At 40.5% G+C, this 13,317-nt stretch overlaps 1 protein-coding gene across 2 annotated transcripts in view; it reads right to left on the bottom strand.

Annotated features, from left to right (window-relative positions):
- Nucleotides 1–2,934, bottom strand: part of GUCY1A1 (guanylate cyclase 1 soluble subunit alpha 1) — a 35,152-nt gene extending 32,218 nt beyond the window's left edge. For both annotated transcript variants that reach the window (XM_074905663.1, XM_074905662.1), the window contains exon 1: nucleotides 2,788–2,934. The gene's annotated coding sequence lies outside the window, so the exon portion shown is untranslated. The remainder of the gene's footprint in view (nucleotides 1–2,787) is intronic.
- Nucleotides 2,935–13,317: the final 10,383 nt, after the last annotated feature.

The raw sequence follows: 13,317 nt of genomic DNA, 5'->3' as shown, positions 1-13,317 counted from the left end.
CTGTAGTTTCCAGTAACTATTCTGAAACACTTCTTTTTACCTATACTGAACTTTTCTTAAATAAGTAAGTCTGTATCTAGAAACTTGCTGCTTGTCTACTGAGTGAATAAAAAATACGGCCAGTACCTTCCAATACATATTTCCCTGTTGATAATTTAGAATGTTGTGTCTGTTTCCTTAGATTACTGAGGGGCTTGTTTTGGTTTGGGTTTTTTTTTAAAGTTAAGATATAATTTACAACATCTTTCAGTTTAACAACTCATTTCAGTTATAAGGAAAATAGCTGTATGTGCTATAAACTCTACCTTGACTTCTTGGATTGCTTGTTTTGAGTTTCTGTATTTTTTTAGAATTTCAAACAGAGGGATGGCATTTATCTTCATAATGGCTGTGATATTTTACCTTCTATTACCTGACATAACCAGGTTTTGACTGCTACTGATGTTTTGAGTATTTTGTTTTGTAATAAACTCTTATGTTTTGATTTCACTGTGGATCTGTTTTGAAACAGACTGTCATAGAATGGTTAAAGACAGATTTTTTTAAAGAAAACATTAATCAGGATAAGATAAATATACAAGACTTTAGTACTTACTTTTATGGACACAACATTAAAGACTAACCTTGAATTCCCATTTCTAATTGTTCATCAAAAACTTAATTGAATAATTTAAGTGAATACTCAGCAAGTGAACAAGTGGGAGGGAGGATGGTGAGCCATTTTATTGATAGTCAAAAAAGGGTAAAAAGCCCCCTGTAGAATTAAATTCCTTACTTTCTCCTCCAATGTTTGCCTCATGATCTTGCAGGGTCATGACTCATAATAGCTGCAAGCTACATAATTCCATGGAAAAAAATGCAATCAAGAGATCTCAAGATGTGATTTCCTTCTTTCTCCTTCCTTACTTTTCCTGCCTGCTTTAGACCAGCATGATTTCAGTAACTGCTCTTCTCTTCTGAGAACGTGGAGCATGGAATCTTTTATATCAGCATTACGGCATTCCTCATGCTTCCTTACAATCATCTAGTTCATTTAAGGTTCTTGCTATTGGCAAAGCAAAGAGAACAGTCATCAGAGCTGCAGAATGTATGGCCATATGTAGTGCCCCAGAGCGACACAATCCAAGCAAGAAACTTCTCTACAATCAAGAGAACTTCCCATGCTTGCATTTGTAACACATTTGCACACATTCTATGGTTGCTTAAATTGCTTAACTTCACTGAATAATTATGTAAAATAGGCTGTTACTGGAATCTTTTTCCAGCTGGGTTGTCACCACCTTTTGTTCCTAACCCTAGAAAAGCAGCAGACCCATTTATGTGATTTAAGGCGTACGCTTCCTTGCACCTACTTTCTGTAGTTTGGAAACGAATCATCTTAATCATAACTACAAGAAAAGGCATTGACTCCATTGGGAGTTTTGTCTTAGGGAAAACTATAAGGTTAGACCATTTCCAAATAAGTAAAACATTTGTTCTATTCATGGAAAGATAATTAAACTCCTAGACTTGTTATGAAAAATTGGTCCGTTACATTCTTCTGTAACTCTGTATTCTGAGACTTCACAATGGAAAATCTGAGTGAATAAAAATTTATTATTTCCTGCTAGGATTTCAACTATCAGAAGTCTTACCATTTCTCTTTAGACCGACCCATATGCAGCACAGTGTAACCTGTAGTCCAGTGAAAGTGCATAGCCCAAATACAGCATTACAGACAGTTTGTTTCACTGTAATACTCAATTTTGGTAACACTGCCTCCTTGCTTAGGAATTTTTTTCCTGTTATTCACCGTTTGGACTTAGAAAGCCATCTCACTACATACACGGAACAAGCGACCAGATCTAAAAATAGAGCCATTTTAGGAGCAGCATTAGATCAAGGTTGAGAGAGTACACAAAATGTGTAGAAGTACTCCTTTACATATGAGGGAAAAACTTTTCAAGTCTCTCATGTTTATACACTGAGATGATTTTGTAAAGGGACTAGTAGGCCTAGGCTAGTAATGGACACTGAACTTTAGCCACAGAAACGACTCTATCCACTCAGAAAAGGAATTACAAGCCTAAAGTCTTGGAAAAATAGAAGAGTGGGGCTGAGAAATTCGACTGGAAAAGCGAACTGCCAATCATAATAAATACAACGCAGGCTGGGATTTCATTTATTCTTCTAGAAAAAAAAAAAAAAAAAAAAAGAATTGGAATAACAAATGCAAAAATGAAGTTATTGTTAGAGCATCAAGCATGTATCGGGTTTGTGTCTAATTCATCCAGTGCAATGGTGTGAATTACTCTGAAAACCCTGTAAGAAACCTTACCTAAGTCTAATGCAGTGAAACTAGTCTGCGTGGGTTTCCCTGGCGTGACGGGCAGTGGCAGTTACCGAATTCTTAGAAAGCCTCACAATGCACAAAGGCGGCCGGAGTCCCCTCGCGGCTGAGGACCTCAGCGAGCTCCCAGATCGCCTCCCGGCCCCCGATCGCGACATACATCGCTCCAGACCACGTTCGTCCGGCGGCAGGCGCAAGCGGGGCTGGGGGTGCTGCGGGGAGGGGGCTTCCCGCGCCGACCCCCCGCCCCGACCCCGGGGCCCAGCCCCACAGCGCCGGGCGAGCTCCAGCTCCAGCTCCAGCCCCGGCCTCGGCGCCGAGCGCCCCGCGGGCACGGCCGGGCGCCCCGGCCCAGCGCTGTCCAGGGTCCCCGCCGCTCCCCTCCGCGCCGCTCCCCTCCGCGCCGCTCCGCGCCCCGCTCCGCGCCCCGCTCCGCGCCCCGCGCGTCGCTCACTCACCATGGCGCGAGGGCTGCCCGCGGCCGCGCGGCCCCGCGGAGGGGCTCTGGGCTGAGGGCGCCGCTGCCGCTCCCCGGCGCCGCAAAGGTGTATTTGGGGAGCGGGCGCGGCGCGGCGGCGGGGCCGCCCGGGCGGGCGGGGGCCCGGCGGGAGGGGCCTCCCCGCGGGCCCAATCAGGGACGGGGCGGGCGGCCCCGGGCCGCGGCGGGGGCGGGGGCGGCGGCCCGCGGGGGGCGCGGTGCCCCCGGCAGCCCCCAGCCGGTCCCACCGCCGCCGGCAGCCGCGCCCCGCCGAGCGCCGCCGGCCCGGCCCGGCCCTGCCCGGCGGTGGCGGTGGCGGTGGCGGTGGCGGTGGCGCGGAGCTGCAGCTGGGCGTCGGGCAGGGCGCGCGTTGCGCCGCTGGCGCCCCGGCGGTGCGTACCGCCCCGTCCCGGTGCCGCTCCGCGGGAGCCCGGATTTCCAGAAATGTCCGTTTGCGCAGGGTCGGGAGCTTCTGTGTGCAGCAGCTTCCGCAGGAGTCGCGGCCGGTGTCCTCGGGGGTGGCAGGGCGTTGTGGTTACTGATGATGTCTTTTCCACACCGCCATCCTTCAGTTTGAAAATCGTGTGCTACGATACTCGCTTTGTTTGCACTTTTTCTATCGTGGCTTTGATTTACTTGTTGCTAGTGATACTGTGTGCAATCTGTAACACGTACGTTTTGACTGTAGCTTTGGAGTGCGGCTGTTAAACTAACAGCTACGCACTGACAGAAGGGACACCACACCTTTCCAGAAAGCACGGAAAACAACCATTCAAACAGCTTCGGAACATCGGAGAGCCAAGTTCAATTGAGAACGCACATTCGTAAAACACTTTTTGGAGTTGCCCAGGTCTGAAAACATATCTTAGTTCTTGCCCGTCACCATCGAAACACAACAACTCCGCAGTTTTTAAATATTCACAAATACCATTGCGCACTCATAGTATTTTCACTGTGAAAACATTGGGTGGTTTTTTGGAAGCCCAGGGTCAGAAACAGTTGTTTTACTGGACTTGGGCAATTAACAGTGAGTGACTTTATAGTAGGATTAGTTGCCTTATCAAGTTAGATGGAGGCAAACAGAAGATTTCACCAAGAAAAACAGCTGTTGTAAGCTGAAGGATGAGTTTGGAGGACCACCACACCTACAGGGCAAGAGAAGAAAGGGCATCATTTCTTGGAGCTCACTGTTGTAGCTTAACGAGGTAGTGAGGAAGAGAGGGTTGTGAAACCAACCAAAACAAAAGCAGCACATCTCCAGGTGGTTTTGAACAGATCAGCTTTACACAAAAGAGGGTATTAGAGCTCAAGGTGTGAATGTTTTGTTGCTTCCTTGACTGTCAGAACTGAGAAACGGTTAAATAAATATATCTGCTTCACAGCATGCTTCCCTCCCTGCAGTGTTAGAAGAGAAACCTGTCAACTAAAGAACTGATGAATTCCCTCAAACACCGGTTAGTCAGCTGAAAATAATCTGCCAAAGCCCATTTTGTTGCCATTTCTGAAGTTATTGACAGGCAATGCGAAGCCTAATTGAGTGCTAAATAGTCTAGGACATTGTGTACCTCTTAAAATTACTTTATTAATAGATCATGTAATGATGCAGTCCTTTGCCTCTAGAAACACACATCAGTCTCAAGGCAAGGCACCGTTTTGCTAATGTTTGCCCTCACCTGCAAATTACCCTAACTCTTGCTGTTCAGTCTCACTTTTCTTGCCTCAGGGAACCAGCTTCTGGGGGAAAAAAAAAAAAAAGTAGAACCAGCTTCTAAGCAACTGATATAAATGAATTCCATTATCAAGTTTCTGTATCAAAAAGGAGCCAGAGCTTCTGCTGCACAGAGAATGCCTATTCCAGGATGTGCTGTGCAAATTTAGACATGATGATCCCTGCAGTGTAAACCTGCTGTGCCCAGTGTGACAAATTAATGCTAGGCAACAAAGGTGAATTTGAGCACTTGGTGAGTAACTGGATCAACAGCACCCACAGGTCTTCCAGAGATCTTGAAAAGCCACCGTTCATCCCTGTCACGTCAGTTGCTATGTGCGTACTAGTACTGATGTGCAAACTTGCACCAAACAAAAAAACAAATTAAAAATGCCAAATAAAATGCTTATGAGTAAGATCTTTTTAGTGAGTATTTGGAAGAATAAAATAATATTTCAAATTATATTAATTGAATATCAATATAAGGCAGCATCCATTTTACTTTAGCTATTGAAAAGATAGTTCTCTGAACAAAATTAGATTAGATCAATTTCTTTCATATGATCTTACAAATACCAAAAAGATACCATGTTTCCATCAAGAAACACTTATGTCATGCTTAAAAATGGCTACATTTTCTTCAGTTTATTCTTTAAATTAAAGGTCTCTTTTTGACCAATAAAATATAAAGATTATGTTATATGTAATGATGCTAAGATGTATGTATAATCAAATATAAGGGCATCATAATTCAGAGCATAATTAGCACTCCTAAACTGCCATTTACTGGCATCTGCTGTCTTTAAATCAAGTTCTCAAAATCAGATGTCTTTAAAGAAGCACCTCTCAAATTTATCATCTCCCCCATGGCAACTGAATTTCTGAAAATATAGAAAGCTACAGCCCAGAGATGTAGTGCAGAGCAACTGATGGCTCATCTTTGATGGCTTCAGGCACCAGCACCATGGGACTGGGGATGTTGGCAGATCACAGAACTGCAGAAAGACTGAGGTTGGAAGGCACGTCTGGACTTCAGCTAGTCCAATCCCATGGCTCAAAGAAGGGTCAGCTACCGCACATTGTTCAGGGCAGTGTCCTGTCAGGTTTTTAGTATCTCCAGGGATGAGGACTCCACAACCTCTGAAGGCAACGTGCTGCACCGTTTGACAACCCTCACAACAAAAAAGGTTTTTCCTGTGTTTAAATGGAATTTCCTGGATTTCGGTTTTGTGCCCACAGCCTCCTGTCTTTTTATAGGATGCCAGCTATAGAGCCCAGCTCCCCGTTCTTTTCCCTCCCATCAGATATTTATACATATGTATAAGATCTCCCTGAGTCTCCTCTTCTCTAGGCTGAACAGTCACAGCTGTCTCAGCCTCTTCTTATATGTCAGGTGCTGCAGTCCCTTAGTCATTTTAGCAGTCCTTTGCTGGACTTGCTGCAGTAAATCCATATCTTCCTGTCCTACACCCAACACTCCCGATATGTTTCACCAGTGCTGAGTAGAAGGGGAGTATTACTTCCCTCCAGCTGCTGCCTCTGCTCTTCCTAATGCAGACCATCTAACATTTATCGAAGCCCAAATTGTATTATTTGCATTTATCACTGACACTAGAAGTAGCATTGTTGAAACTGTGCAGTGCTCCACCTCAGTTAGCAGTTTGGCTGTTTAGCATTTGGCTGTAGTACTCATTTAGGTTTTCAGCTTTTGAATTCAATCTGGTCAACCAGAGTCCTCATGGACTCCCTGGCTCAGTTAACCTCTAGCTGGTGAATTATTGAACCCAGGAGTGATGTGGCTGTGCTGTGCATCTTATTTCAAGGCATGGGCAAAGTTAATTCTTGCCTTAACTATAATGCTTGGCTTTGTAGCTTCGATGTTTTTTTTCCCCCATCATGTTTCTTGTTTGTAATTGTGATTTCTACTCCACTCCTTAATGATACATTTTCAGTTTTGCCATTCAGTGACATTTACTGGAGACTCACATGAGGAACACATTAGCTTTTTATTCCAGTGCAGAGGAGTGACATGACACAGAAAGGTGGCAGTCACCTGATCCATGTCACTAGTAATCAAATTAGGTTTTACAGAGCAAGAAATGACAATTATTCCTGAAGGCGGATGAGAATTTGAAAACCTAAAAAAAATTGTACCATACACTGTATCTTTTTAAGAGCCTTCTGAGATCAATCTAAGTGCCAAATGGTGTGCTGCCAACTGAAGAGTTAATTTAATTTTGCACTATCTAAAATACATCTGAACTGAGATTAACTGTGGGTTTTGGATACCTCTGCCACCTGGTTAGTATTCTTTTATTGCTTCACTTGTTCTTGCTATAGGGAGTTGAAAACACTGTGAAAAACATACTACCACTGATGTGCTTGAAGGTGTCTGCTGGACTCCTTACTTAAAATTATATCAAATTCATAGGAGGTTTCAGTGGCTTATGCACATCTAGCTCAATTTTCCCCTTTCTGGACAATGATAAATCATCTCAGAAATTATTTATTCTTAAGGCTCATATATACCTTCCCCAGGAACATGTGTCTTGCTGTTTGGAAATATACCACATTTCAAAGGGATACCAATATTAAAATGTTTTCCCTTCGCCCTTTTCCACAGAAAGACTTCTCTTCAAAAGGTACATGTCATATTCTTACTGTTACTCAGCTTTGGTCAGTCAGATCTAAGTAATTATCAGGAGTAATGGCTACATTTTCACCAAATAAATTTTTGTGCAGGGTTTCAAGTCTGCCTTGAAGAAGGGTTTTGTTTCAATGAATGCATAAAATCACAGGTTCCCTATTCTTTCATAGACTTCACACACATGCATGCAAGTTGTCCTGAACACAAGATTTCTGAGGATCGGAAGGATTTTTGTTGCTGTTGCAAATATTCTTGGTAAACCACTGTTTCCTGAAGGGCAGGCTAGATTTCTGTGTGTTCTCTAAAAATATGTCTGTATCTTGTATAGAAAGACAATTTTGTGAAGTTCTTATGGTGATTTACCATGGAGAGTCACAGAAATATTACAATGGTTCTAACAGCAGTGACAGATAAATAGAATTTTTCACTGGAAACTACAGGTAGCCAGACTTCCTGTGGAAACGTATCCTTGCCAGTTGAATTTCCTTTCTTGACCAACATTCTCATTTTCAGTGGGAAGATGGGTGTAATACTTCTTTGTACAGATCAAGTATTGATACCACTTTTTGGACAAGGAAGCAGTGATATCTGGCCAGGGGATAGATTTATTTCATTTCTGGAGTCATATTTAGGAAGCTCTCAACTTTAAATACAAGTTCCAGCTTGGGTAATTGCTAACTCTTTGCATCCTCCTCTACCTTAAACTGTTACAGCATCCTTCCTGTCCCGAGTAAATTGTTATGAAATCCTTGTCATGCGTTCTACTAAACATTGGCTATGGCTATGCTGCGTGATCCGGAATCCTTTTTCAACTCCCTGCTCCAGGTGCGTGCCCCAGTGACACTCTGACTTTGTCTTGGATGAGCTCTGCAAATGTGTTCTTTTTCCATTGTGCCTTGATTTCCATTCAGAGCAAGCCTAGGCAGGCAGGCAGGCGGCAGGAAAGCAGCTGTGGAGTATGGAGCTCTGGGAATTAGGAGTGCAGGGAGCAAACACCATAAAGTGAATTTATGCTGCAATAAATTTTAGACTTTTTCACATTTTACCTTCAGATTAGTGAATTGATTATTGTAGGTACAGGAATTCAAATCTAGCAAAAGTTTGGTTATTTCTTGATATACAGAGATTAGATTATTCATTTTACAGCTAGGAAAGACACAACTATATTAGACAATGGTGGAAAACTTGTGCCGAGGCAATGCAGCCAATCCAAACTGATTTCCCTGCTATTTAACAGCCTTTCACTGATACTGTAAGTCAGTTATTATGCAGAAAATATATTTATTTCTAAACTGCTCAGTTTTAAGAAACTTTTGTTTTATGTACGTTGGTCCACTGCTGTAATGCCACCCTTTCTCCACAGTCTGTGAATATCAGATGAATTCAGCTGTTAAAATGATGTAAGAAGAAAAAAACCCCTGTGTACAAGTTGGCAACCACGTCTAAGGCACTCGTTTTATCTGCTGTCTTAGCATTATTGAAAATAATATCAAGTATGATTCTTGTGAGTAACAGTAGTTCTCATTCAATATTTCAGTCTCTAATCTTCTAAATTAGATAAAGTTCCATAATTACATCATTACAGAAATTACTCATTTGCTTTTTCTTAAGGAGATTCTGTTTGCGTTCTGTCAAGTACAATGGGTTCCAGTAATTTTTTACATGTTTGGATGCTATGAGAGTACAAATATATGCTAAGATCCAATTTCCTATACACATAATCTCTTGATTTTCTAGATACAATCATATGAACAGTTGTTGAGCAAATTCTTGAAGCTTTTCTTTTGGCTACTGTTTTGCAAACATCTGAATCCCCTCTTGATTTTGTGGGAAACTATCATGAGTAGTTTAAATGGACTTTATTACAGAAATCCTTTTTGTCAAAAGAAAATGGAACACAGTACTGAATCATCATCAGTGAGAAAGAGCATTGTTTGCAAATAAAATTAGGTTGACCTGAGTTTTGCAAACGCTGGTTTGTATAGATAAAGGTTTCTCTTTTATTCTAATTACCTACCATGACAAAACTTACTGATCATACTGTAAACAAGGCAGGGTTTCTTGTCTTCAGTGTTTGTTCCTGGGTCTTTTTAGTTTGAAACATCTTAGCTTGGTTCACATGGAGTTAAAATGAATGGGCTGCTTACAGAGCAAAGGTATTACCGTCAACAGAATCTAGCTGTCAGCACTTCTTACTAAATTCTGGAAATTTTGAATAGGCTCATCATACTGCAAAGAACTGAGTGAAGATTGCTTTCTAATTCATCTTCAAACCCTTCCCCCCTACTGCCCTGTTAAACTGTTGTTTAATTTTAGTAAATCCAAATAAATACTGAGCTACAGTGACCTCATTAACCTCAGTTCATCTTGTTAGAGAAATCATGGCTAGATAATGAAAACCTAGCTCAAAATTCATATGGAGGGAAAAAAAAATCATCAGTCTTTTTCAGGTCATTCTTTTTAAGAAAAATAGAAGAATGCCAAAGAAGGAACCTCTTTGTCACAAGACTTCTCATGTGGACTATGCACATGTAGGCAGTCCAGTTTTCTTCTCTGGGAGCAGTCAAGCAAATGGGAACTCCACTCTCGAGTTTCCTGTCATTTTCCTCCTCCCTGTCAGATCTTTCTTTTTTTCCCTTTTACTTCCCTGCTCCCTGCCCCCTTCCAATTCATCCATCCCTTTTCCCTCTTTTACTTCCCAGCAATAGTGGAGGCTACTGTCAGGTAACTTTTCTTTCATTGCTTCTTTTCATTTTCTGGTAAGGAATAACACGTTTATTATAGGAAGCTAGAAATGGAGTGGCTTACAAAGAACTGTAGAAGGAACTCTTCCTGCCTCCTACCTCTTCTGTGGCAGCAGCAGAGGACTTTCTATGAAATAACACCAGGAAAAATTTATTCCAATAATCTTTGTGAAGCACTGATGGTGTAAGAGCAACCACATATGAATTAGTTCACAAGTGACTACAGATGAAAGTATATTATCACCTGAATTTGACACATTAACCACAGTAATCTTTGATTTTCTACAAAATAAAATGTTGATTTCTCCCCACACCCCAAATATATGTGCATCTTTCCCTAGTTCTAAAACTTCCTAATTTTTAGTATGTCCCACATCTCAGCAGAAATCTTTTTTATGTTTTATGTTAGGCATGAGCATTTGTCATTTTCCCTTCGCTTCACACATCTATTTATCACAAAGGATTAGTTCTTTGCCGTGCACATTGTCCTATAATGAGCCTGACACTCCTTTTATTCCACAGATCTTTCCTTGGAATAAGTCTATGAGTAGATTCTTTGTATAAAATCAGTACAAAGTAACATGCTCTCAGTTTTGAATAACTAAATATGATAATAAGACAACAAAAGAAGGAGGTCTGAAATTGACTTAATATAATGACTAGAACCAGAATAAGGAAAAGAGAAAATAAGGCAAGTTCTGAAAAGGGAGAAGATCTACCTGGCAAAAGATAAAAACCTAGATTAGAATCATAAAAAAACAAAGTGAATAGTAATATGAGAGCAGCATCACTTGAGTGATTTTATTCTTTCACCTCTGAACTTCAAATTCATACACATTAGCTGTTCTATGAAGATTTCCACTGCTAGGTTACACCAAATGCCACTGTATTTGCTGCAAGGTAGTCAACAGTAAAAATATGTCCTTGCACTGTCTAGGCTTGAACTGTCCAAAATGCTGCTCGCAAAGTTAATAGGGAGAAATTAAAAAGCTTCAAATGTGTGTCTTGATATTGTCAGTCCTATAATAATGAGTTTGATATTAAAACAGTCCTGAAAGTTAGAGCTCTATGTTAAAGGAGTTTTGCACAGCTGGATCATCCTTAAAACTGCAATAAAAAAATCCTTCAGCCGGCAGACTAAAGGGTGTTCTTCCTCAAACAGTAAAGATCATATGCACCTGTTGTTAGACTCATCACTTCCCCTAGTACTTATTTAGTATCACTAGGTTTAACGGGATTTTCTTGAGGTAGCTTCTTAGGTGAAAAGTATTAAGAAAGTGAGGTGAAAAGTTCATTTTATTATGTTTGTAGTATTTTCAAATTATGTACTCTACACTAGCAACCAGGGAAATACAAAGCACATGCATGGTTTTACAGACATATGCACCACTGTTCACTTTCCTCCTGCACACCCAGATTCTGCCGCCAGGATCACTCTGTGACTTTTCTTGTAACAGAACCAGCTTCTCAATCTCAAAACTAAATTTAAAAAGTCTTCACTTTAAAACCTGTTTTTAAAGTGAAAACGTGGATGATGGAAAGACCTTCTGTTGGGTATTCTGTGAGGATCTGTTCTTTTTACAGTAGGTTTAGGTGTCTGGGTAGGTAAACAAGGCTGAGAAGTTGGCTGATCTTCCCCCTAAGGAAATGAACCCACTGTATAGCCATCATAGGCAGCATCACCATGGACTCAGTTATTTACAAAGCTATGTATTTTTCAGTTAGCAAGGCACTATATAAATATCATTGTAGCTTAATTAGTATCATTTGTAGGTGGTATGTGAAAGCTTGTCTCTTTATAAATGCTTTTCTAACCTTAGAAGTGTATTTAGTTATCTTTCCTGATCAGGAAAAACAATCACACACCACAAAACAAACAACAAAAAGCCAGGCAAAAAAGGTGTTGATGAAGTTAAAGATAGTTTCATGATCCTGGTCTGTGCTGATCTCCTTTGGTTTGATTTTTTAGTCAAAAGACTTATTAATAGACCTTTCCAGCACATATCCAAATAAGGAAAAATGTTTCAGGACCAGGGAGAAAAGATTCAAAAAAGATTGTTTACCTGCCATCTCTTCTAAGAAAAATGCTTGATTTAGTAAGCTTTAGAAGGAAGAATCACTTCAGAGGTTCTGGTGGTGGTGGTTCATCTATTCGAATAGCTGCAGATAAGAATGGCAATGTGACTGTGGCAGTGATTTAATTTTTAATTTTTCAGTTTTAAATATGTAATTTAACTTCAAATATAATTAAACCATAAAACTTTTAATTTATTCATATCTACAAGTGCATATGTCTTGAGTGCCATTTGCCTGAAAGAGAAAATTCTGCCCTTTCTAAAAAAGTTATAATTCTGATAAAGAGTGTGCTGCTGAAAGCATATGAGAAGAGATACGGGCTGGCAGCATACAATGAACTGGATGTAACCTTTCCAAATGGGAAGCTGCCAGCTTTCCAAATCCACTATTTTTCACTCCTCCTGGTATCTCCTCAGCCACAAGCTTGATGAGTTCACGGAGCAATAGCAATTTACAAAGTACAAAGCACTGCAACTTCCTGAAAGTCCGTATAGAGCCTAAAGACTACTTTAAATTATACTCAATATTAACCACCCTATTACAAAATTTCAGGAATCAGGGATCAGTGGAAGTGTCACAACTGCCATGTTGGAATTATTTTTTACAGTTGGTCTATACTAACTTTGAGCACAAAATTTGCTTGTGTTGGTATACAGGACAACCACACCTTACACTCAGATCTGAACTGATTGGAGCTGATGCTGTTGGAAAAGAGATTTTTTTGTGTTGATGTGTTTTGATTGTATACTAAAATAACTAAAACCAAAAATGTTCTAGAATAGGCTTAGAATTTTCATCCACTTTTTTTTTTTTTCCCCAGCTATTCTATGCTTAATTTATACAATTTTTGAGTTCTTTGTATCTAGTATGTGAGTTTTCCTAGTTAACATAAGATTGAACTAGGCAATCTTACAAGCCAGCCTCCTTGCATGTCTAGAATCAGATTATAATTTAAATAGTATGTTCCAGATCCTTTCCTACACTCAGGAAAAAGCCTAACAAAATCTGCTCTTCTTGTTCATAATGTATACACTTCCAGTAACCAGTTTTTTGTTCGTTTACTCACCTGCACAGATAGTCAATCCAGTTTCTGACCAAGGTCATAATGAACAAATTTTTTATAACTGCTTATAAAAGTTCATGAGTAAAAACATATCTGCTTGCTCCTTTCAGGAATGAGCTGAAAATTTGAAAATTTACTGTAAAAATTTACTGTAAAAATTTTTTTCCTAGCAGCCACAGTTTTAGAATTATCAAACCCGAGCTGTTATTGCATCACTTCCTTTCTTTTAATCTTAATGTTATCACAGAACTCACAATAACAGATCTCAGGAT

The sequence above is a fragment of the Athene noctua genome, chromosome 4 (assembly GCF_965140245.1).
Source record: "Athene noctua chromosome 4, bAthNoc1.hap1.1, whole genome shotgun sequence".
In the NCBI taxonomy this organism is placed as follows: Eukaryota; Metazoa; Chordata; class Aves; order Strigiformes; family Strigidae; genus Athene; species Athene noctua.
The sequence above is the reverse complement of the archived record's forward strand: the minus strand, read 5'-3'. Positions and strand labels throughout refer to the sequence as shown.